The sequence below is a fragment of the Ovis aries genome, chromosome 15, assembly GCF_016772045.2.
Source record: "Ovis aries strain OAR_USU_Benz2616 breed Rambouillet chromosome 15, ARS-UI_Ramb_v3.0, whole genome shotgun sequence".
NCBI classification, from domain to species: domain Eukaryota; kingdom Metazoa; phylum Chordata; class Mammalia; order Artiodactyla; family Bovidae; genus Ovis; species Ovis aries.
In genome coordinates this window covers 64,067,535-64,076,583 of record NC_056068.1, presented here as the reverse complement: position 1 = coordinate 64,076,583, position 9,049 = coordinate 64,067,535, and the positions used below count along the sequence as shown (strand labels likewise).

The following is a 9,049-nucleotide window of genomic DNA, read 5'->3' as shown; positions in this document are numbered from 1 at the left end:
GTATTTCTGCTTTGCAAATAAGTTTGTCTCTACCATTCATCATGCTTTTATTTATTTATTTATTTTACTTTACAATACTGTATTGGTTTTGCCATACATTGACATGAATCCACCACGGGTGTACATGCGTTCCCAAACATTTAGTTTTTATTCAGTATGAGCCAAGCATGGGTCTATTTCTCATTTATTGTGGCTTGTTCTCTCATGTATATAGGAATTTTTATTTATACCATATTCAAACATTACCTATGGGTGTTCTTTGTGTTTGGGTTTAAATGGCAATCCACCACAGAAGATTAGTATTTTCTCCTGCCAGTTACTTGAGAGAATGCACTCAGGAACTACTTTTGATATTCGGTTTGAAGTGTTTTTGTAAACACACAGGTAGTATGAATTTGAATCCAAGTTCACATGATGACTTACTTATGAATAGAAACTCTTGGAGGAAGCAGTTTTTCTCTTTACTCAGAGTCGTAGCTGAAACACACCTTGCTCCTTGCCAGCCTGCTTACTGGGTAGATCCTGTTTTCCTAGATATTGTTTCTCTGAGGGAGTAGCCCTCTTGGGGTCCTGATTTTATATAGCAATCTGTATTCTGACTCCTACTCTGAGCAGTCTCAAGTCCTATCTTCCTCCTCATGTGTTACAAGGATAGTTGTCAAGAACAAACAAAACACCTTAGGTTATAAGTTGTTGGAGAAGCTGCCAGATTTCGTGCTTAACTCTCTGGGACTGTATTGCAACTTTGGATTTAGCCTCTGAGGGATTCTTTTCTCGAAAAATCTGCTAGATTGCTTTAAATTTTTTTACTTTACCTTTTCTCTAGCATTTCTCATTTCTCCCCTCCTTTCTTTTTCTTTTCTTTTCTTTTTTTTTTTTTTTTTTGTAAGAAGGATTTTACACTATCCAGTCCTCTATATTTCTGGAAATAGAAATCTCCATAACATACTCCCATCTCCTTCTCAGATGGAGAACCCTCACTTATTGTTAAATTTCTCACTGAGATGTCATCTCCTCTGGGTAACATTCACTGCCTCTCTCTCTCTCTCTCTCTCTCCCCCCCTCCAAAAGCAGAATAAATGAGCCCATTGTTTGTGTTCTCAAATACTTGGAATATACATCTAATAAAGATCTCCCACATTTTTTATTATACTGATTTGCTTATCTGCTTCCTCCTACTGTTCTGCAAGATCCTGGCAGAGTGTTTTAATGATCATTTTACGTTCGGTATTTAACACAATGCCGGACACAAAATAAACATTTGAATGGATATTTATTTGAGTGTGAATAAAGAAATAAACAAAACATCTTTATTTACCAAATGAAGTCCAAACTCATTAGCATATCATTCAGGTACCTCCACTGCAACCCATGCTTCCAGCCTTATTATTCAATTCATGCATTATTAATGAGTGCATCTTTTCTTTATTAACTCATTCATTCATCCATTTATTCATTATACAAGTACTTTTTGAGTGCCTGTTATAGGCAAGACACCATGCCCAGAAGTGGGAATATCTTCATGATCTCAGTCTTTGTGGAATATGTTAGCAAAGGGGAGCAGGTATTAATAAGTAATTACATGATACTTAATTACATTGTGATAAATGTTATGAAGGAGAGATAAGAGCCCTACAAGATAATGAAATGTGATGTGCATGTGGAAAGAACATCCCAGGTGGGAAGGCTCTGAAACAAGAAATCACCTGGTGAATATACCCACTGCTACCTCTCACTGGCTCTGTAACAGCAGCAAAGGACCAATCCTTGTTCCCTGAACAGCTCCACAGTAATATCTGGGCTCAACTTGTTCCCCTCTGCCTCATCTGTCCTTATCACTCATTTATCCCCCTCCACCTCTATCTGTCAACATATCGGGATCCTACTTCTTTCCCAAAGGTTTTGTTCCTGAGGCCTCCCTTGGTCTGGAAATGATTTTACTGCTCCTTGTTCCCACTTGGTATCTCCAGTTATGGTGTTTATCTTATAATTCAGTTATCTATGTATGCAAACTACGTGAGGGCAAGCAATATGTTTTATTCAGCTTGATGGGTCTGTGCTTGGTAAAATCTCAATTTGGCCACAGTTTACTTCTGTGGCAAGGTTATAACCAGATTGTGCCAGACCAGAAACCGCAATAACGTCAGAAAAGAACTTCAAACTGGTTTACCAAGAGGAGTTTTTTTAAAAAACCAACCATGCCAAACCACAAGTTCACAGCGTTTTGGACAGGTAGCCAAGACCAAGACCTTTTCAAGCTTCCTTAGCACTATGAACACACTGATCTGGCATGAAATTTAAAAAAACCCCAAACTATGTAACTTGATTTGGTCATGTTGGATAACACTAACTATCCAGCTCTGCAGGCAAGGAGTTAGTGAAATGGTTAACTTTTCCCTGCTTCTTCCATAAGGAATAGATCTCAAGTGCTATCTGCCCCAAACATGCTGGGTTGAAGGGCAAGGTATCTTGGGTGGGTGTACACTTAGGTAAAATCAAAGCAAAATTTATAATGAAGACCAACACACCATATTTTTAAATATTTAAAATTTATAAATTCTAATCATACACAGTTAATTGAAATATGTTCAATCTTCCTACCTTGACAAATAAACCCTGAGAACAATGCAGAAGACTAGGTGCAACTGTGGAATTCTCCAGTACTTTGCAACATGGTGCTCAAGAAAAGCCGGTCCCTACTGTTTTCGGCAATCCACTCTAGTACTCTTGCCTGGAAAATCCCATGGACAGAGGAGCATGGTAGGTACAGTCCATGGGGTTGCAAAGAGCTGGACACGACTGAGCGACTTCACTCACTCACTCACTGTTTTCCAGGACCCCTTCTCCCGCTGACTGCATCCTACACCAAGAGTATCTTGTATACACATAAATGTAAACATCCTAGCGCACGCATTCAAGCTGCACCATACTTCTCACAAAGTAGTGCCCATTGACTAACTCTCCCAGGTGCAGAGTTTATCCTCAGGAACAGTCTTTACTAGGGAAGAAGGCTGAGCAATCCCCAGAAGCAAGTTCAAGACCTCTTGAACAGGGAATTATTGGGTCTAGAAGCATGGTCTTGAAGGAAAGATATAGGCTTCATGTGAACACCTTTCTTTGGTCTCATGGACCAGGTGCCCTAGCCAGACAAGGGCCAGAGTAAAGTCTTCCAAAGGGTAGGGCCTAGGTCAGGAACCCCTCTTACTTGCAACTAAGGGTCAGTACCATAGAAAGTGACTACGATCTAGTTACTAACAGTGGTAACAAAGAGGAAAGCAGTTGCCAACACTTCAAGGTTGGATACAGTGGTAAAACCATGACCAGTGTATCTTAAAATATCTTCTATATTTACATTAACGCTCAGATGATCTCATTCGGTTTTACGAATTTCAATATCACCTCTATGCAAAGCAAACCTGTTAGTGCCATCATATCTACACTATAAGAATTGATACAGGAGGTTTATCAAGTGGAAGGACATTGAAACTAGAAGAAAAGTTGGGTCTACTTTAAAGAATGAAGAGAAATGAAAACTAAAACCAAAGTCCAAGAAGTATAAATAGTAAAACAGTATTAGTGATAAAATTAAATCTTGAAGAAAATCATTTAACCCAAAATAAGGCAAGATAAGGGAAAAGAGAAAAAGAGGAACAAAGACACATGGCATAAATATAAATCACAGGATACTAGATTTAAACACATCAAATTGATAATGATACTAAATGTAACTGGTCTAATCACTTGACTGAAAATGCAGCATCTTTCAAAACAGATAAGAAGGTAAGACATAACTAAACTATGTCTAAAGAAACATAATTTAAATAAAAAGACACAGGTAAATTAAAAGTAAAATGCCAGAAAGTGGTACATCATGAAGTACCAAGCAAAAGATATGTGGAATGGCTATATTTTTATCAAACAAAAGAGAATTTGCAATAAGGAATATTCAGTCAGTTCAGTGGCTCAGTCATGTCCAACTCTTTGTGACCCCATCGACTGCAGCACACCAGGCTTCCTTGTCCATCACCAACTCCTGGAGGCTACTCAAACTCACGTCCATCATGTCAGTGATGCCATCCAACCATCTTATCCTCTGTCATCCCCTTCTCCTCCCCTCTTCAATCCTTCCCAGCATCAGGGTCTTTTTCAATGAATTGGTTCTTCGCATCAGGTGGCCAAAGTATTGGAGTTTCAGCTTCAGCATCAGTCCTTCCAATGAACATTCAGGACTGATTTCCTTTAGGATGGGCTGGTTGGATCTCCTTGCAGTCCAAGGGACTCTCAAGAGTCTTCTCCAACACCACAGTTCAAAAGCACCAGTTCTTTGGTGTTCAGCTTTCTTTATAGTCCAACTCTCACATCCATACATGACTACAGGAAAAACCATAGTTTTGACCACATGGACCTTTGTTGGCAAAGTAATGTCTCTGCTTTTTAATATGCTCTCTAGGTTGGTCATAGCTTTTCTTCCAAGGAACAAGCGTCTTTTAATTTCATGGCTGCAGTCATCATCTGCAGTGATTTTGGAGCCTCAAAAAATATAGTCTCTCACCATTTTCATTGTTTCCTCCATCTATTTGCCATGAAGTGATGGGACTGGATGCCATGATCTTAGTTTTCTGAATGTTGAACTTTAAGCCAACTTTTTCACTCTCCACTTTCACTTTCATCAAGAGGCTCTTTAGTTCTTCATTTTCTGCCATAAGTGTGGTGTCACCTCCATATCTGAGATTATTGATATTTCTCCCAGCAATCTTGATTCCAGCTTGTGTTTCATCCAGTCCAGCATTTCTCATGTTGTACTCTATAAATGTTAAATAAGCAGGGTAACAATATACAGCCTTGACGTACTCCTTTCCTGATTTGGAACCCGTCTGTTGTTCCATGTTCAGTTCTAACTGTTGCTTCTTGACCTGCCTACAGGTTTCTCACGAGGCAGGTCAGGTGGCTGGTATTCCCATCTCTTTAGGAATTTTCCACAGTTTGCTGTGATCCACACAGTCAAAGGCTTTGGCGTCAATAAAGCAAAAGCAGGTGTTTTTCTGGAACTCTCTTGCTTTTTGGATGATCCAACAGATGTTGACAATTTGATCTCTGGTTCCTCTGCTTTTTCTAAATCCAGCTTGAACATCTGGAAGTTCATAGGTCACATACTGTTGAAGCCTGGCTTGGAGAATTTTGTGCATTACTTTGCAAGCATGTGAGATGAGTGCTTAAACAACAATTCTTTGGAGGAAAGGTTATTTGTCAATGAAGACAACTTTAATGAGTTTCTTGAAGAGGTCCTGAGCCCTTCATTTAAAGAGACAATACCCCTGCCACCACCATTAATTGAATTTCCTCAGGTTACTGATAGTAGGACTGAAATACATGCAGTTGCCAAGAATGCAGTAACTGTGAGCAGCTCCGTGAAAAAGAAGAGTCAATGAAGGAAGTCCTAACAGAAGAAGAAAATCTAGAACATGCTACCACCTCAGTTACTGATTCTGACTCATCTGTAGCAGTCACAGTACTAGAAGCAGACAGTTGTAATTAAGTTGCATGCTTGCAACAAGAGGCTCCTGATGTTTCTCAAAAGCGGTTTGCAAAGTCTCAGCAATCTAAGTTAGAAAAGGAACCTGAATTTATAAAAGACAAAAGTGCTGTTGATGAAAATGAAAAAAAAAAAAGGATAATTTAAAAGAACCAGTAATAATTGAAGAGAAAGAATTGGATGGAAATAACCCATCTTCATTAGTGAATAAAACCACAGTTCACAATATACCTGGTTTTGACCACTAAAGTAAACCAATATGCAAGATGATAGTGATCAGGAAGCTTCCATAACCCTCTTATCCCTATCTATCAGAGGGTAGACAGAATGAAAACCGCAATCACAGAAAACTAACCAAACTGACCATATGGACCACAGCCTTGTCTAGCCTAATGGAACTGTGAGCCATACCGTTTCTGGCTTCGGCCACCGAAGTTGGATGGGTCATGGCAGAGAGTTCTGATAAAAAGTGGTCCACTGGAGAAGGGAATGGCAAACCACTTCAGTATTCTTGCCTTGAAAACCCCATGAACAGTATGAAAAGTAATATTACCAGGCACAAATAGGAATTATTTTATAAAATTGATCAAATCATCAGAAAATGAAAGTCACTCGTTTGTGTCCAAGTCTTTGTAACCCCATGGACTATATGGTCCATGGAATTCTCCAGGCCAGAATACTGGAGTGGGTAGCTGCTCCCTTCTCCAGGGGATCTTCCCAACCCAGAAATAAAACCCAGGTCTCCGGAATTGCAGGCAGATTCTTTACCAGCTGAGCCACGAGGGAAGGCCAAGAATACTGGAGTGGGTAGCCTATCCCTTCTCCAGTGGATTTTCCCAACCAGGAATTGAACTGGGGTCTCCTGCATTGTAGGTGGATTCTTTACCAGCTGAGCTAGCAGGGAAGCTGGAAATCATCAGAGTTCAATTCAGGTCAGTTCAGTCCCTCCGTCGTGTCTAACTCTTTGCCACCCGATGGACTGTAGCAAGTCAGGCTTACTTGTCCATCACCAACTCCCGGAGCTTGCTCAAACTCATGTCCATCAAGTTGGTGATGCCATCCAAGCATCTTATCCTCTGTCATCCCCTTCTCTTTCTGCTTTCAGTCTTTCCCAGAATCAGGGTCTTTTCCAATGAGTCAGTTGTTCTTCACATCAGGTGGTCAAAGTATTGGAGTTTCAGCTTTAGCATCAGTCTTTCCAGTGAATATTCAGGACTGATTTCCTAGAAGACCTAAATAATGCTATCAAACTAACCTGAACTAACTGGGATTTATAGAACAACAGCTGCTGCTGCTGCTGCTGAGTCGCTTCAGTCGTGTCTGACTCTGTGAGACCCCATAGACGGCAGCCCACCAGGCTCCCCCATCCCTGGGATTCTCTAGGCAAGAACACTGGAGTGGGTTGCCATTTCCTTCTCCAATGCATGAAAGTGGAAAGTGAAAGTGAAGTTGCTCAGTTGTGTCCGACTCTTAGTGACCCCATGGACTGCAGCCTACCAGGCTCCTCCATCCATGGGATTCTCCAGGCAAGAGTACTGGAGTGGGGTGCCATTGCCTTCTCCGAGGACAACAGCAGAATATACTTTTTTTTTTTTCGAATATTCATGAAACAGTCACTAGTCCACATTCCTGGTCAGAAATCTGCTTCCTTTATTTTAAAGCATTGAAATTATACAGAGGTTGTTTTTGAACAAAATGGAGTTAAATTGAAAATCATAATAAAAATATATGGATAATGCCAAGTTTGGAAATAGAGCATTTGGAAATTTAAAAATATATTTTAAATAATTCATGGGTCAAATAAGCTATCATAAAGGAAATTGGAAAATGTTTAACTGAGTAAAAATGACAACAAAATATATTAATACCTGTAAGATAAAATTAAAGTAATGCTTAAAATGAAATTTTGATGGCTCAGAAGATAAAGAATCTGCCTACAATGCAGGATACCTGGGTTTGATCCCTGAGTAGGGAAGATAACCCTGGAGAAGAGAATGGCAACCCACTCCAGTATTCTTGCCTGGAAAATTCCATGGACAGAGGAGCCTGGTGGGCTACAGTCCATGGGGTTCCAAAGAGTTAGACTTGACTGAGTGACTAATACTTTCACTTTCACTAAAATGAAATTTACATTATTAAATGCTTACATAAAAAAGAGAAAGACCCAAAGCTATTTGTCTAAGTTTTCAAATTAAGAAGCTAGAGAATAAGAGTAAATTAAACCCAAAATAGCAAGAAGGAAGGAAATAATAACAATAAGACAGAAATCAATGAAATAGAAAAATGACAAATAATAGAGAACCTCATGAAACCAAAATCTGAGTCTTTGAAAAGATTAATAAATTTGGCAAATCTGTACTGATCAAGGCAAAACAGAAAAAGTATAGATTATCAATATCAAGAATGCAAGATGGGTATCGCTGCAACTCCTACAGACATTAACAATATAACAAGTTCATATAATAACCTACTGTAACAATAAATGTTAAACAAATCTAAAGCTACCAAAAGCATCTCAAGATGCTTTAAAATTTTTAAAATCTTTATAGTCCTGTAACTATCAAATAAGATTACTTTATAATTTAAAATGTACCCACATTTAAAATGCAGGCCCAGATGGCTTCATTGCTATATTCCAACATTTAATTAAGAAAGTATATCAACCAAAAAGCATGTTTCAGAAGGGCTTCCCTGGTGGCTCAGATGGTAAAGAATCTGCCTGAGATGTGGGAGACCCAGGTTCAGTCCTTGGATCGAGAAGATCCCCTGGAGAAGGAAATGGAAAGCCACTCCAGTATTCTTGCCTGAGAAATTCCATGGAGAGGAACGTGATGGGCTATAGTCCATGGGGTCGCAAAGAGTCAACGTGACTGAGTGACTAACACATTAATTCATAAACATGTTTCAGGAAACAGATGAGGAGAAACTACTTCTCAATTCATTTTATGAAGCCAGTATTACTGTAATTTCAAACAGATATTTCAAAGAGGAAAAGAGAGCAAAAGCAACAGATAAGTATTTCTTGTGAACATAGATGAAAAATCCCCAACAAAATTCTAGCACATTGAATTCAGCAATATATAAAAAAGATAGCATATTATGACTATATGTGATTTATCCCCCCCCCAAAAAAAAAACACTATGCTGTAGAAATGTGTCTATTTACATAGAAGTACATTGGCAAAGAGACTGGAGAAAAATATCAGGCCACAAAGAGTATCTCTTAAAGGGGAAAATATATAAATGTGTACAAACAGAAAAGAATCTCAGTGACTTCCATACGTTTGATGGAACCGTCTGATTCAAGACCAGAACAATGACATTCCATATGAACATAACTATTGGAAAGACATTGTTAAGCTCAACAATAAGATGTACTAGAAACACAACAAATGTAAAGTTATGAGTGTTGGTTAAAGTCAAAGATGCACTTGGCTCTGGATCCTGAAGCACATAGTAACAGCTGAAAGTCTGTTCCTGGGAAGTAAAAGGAGCACAGAGTTTCATCTAATAAGT

General features: G+C 39.0%; 1 pseudogene; it reads left to right on the top strand.

Moving 5' to 3' along the window:
- The first annotated feature begins 1,498 nt into the window (after positions 1 to 1,498).
- Positions 1,499 to 5,855, top strand: LOC105602423 (protein kintoun-like; annotated as a pseudogene).
- The last annotated feature ends 3,194 nt before the right edge of the window (positions 5,856 to 9,049 follow it).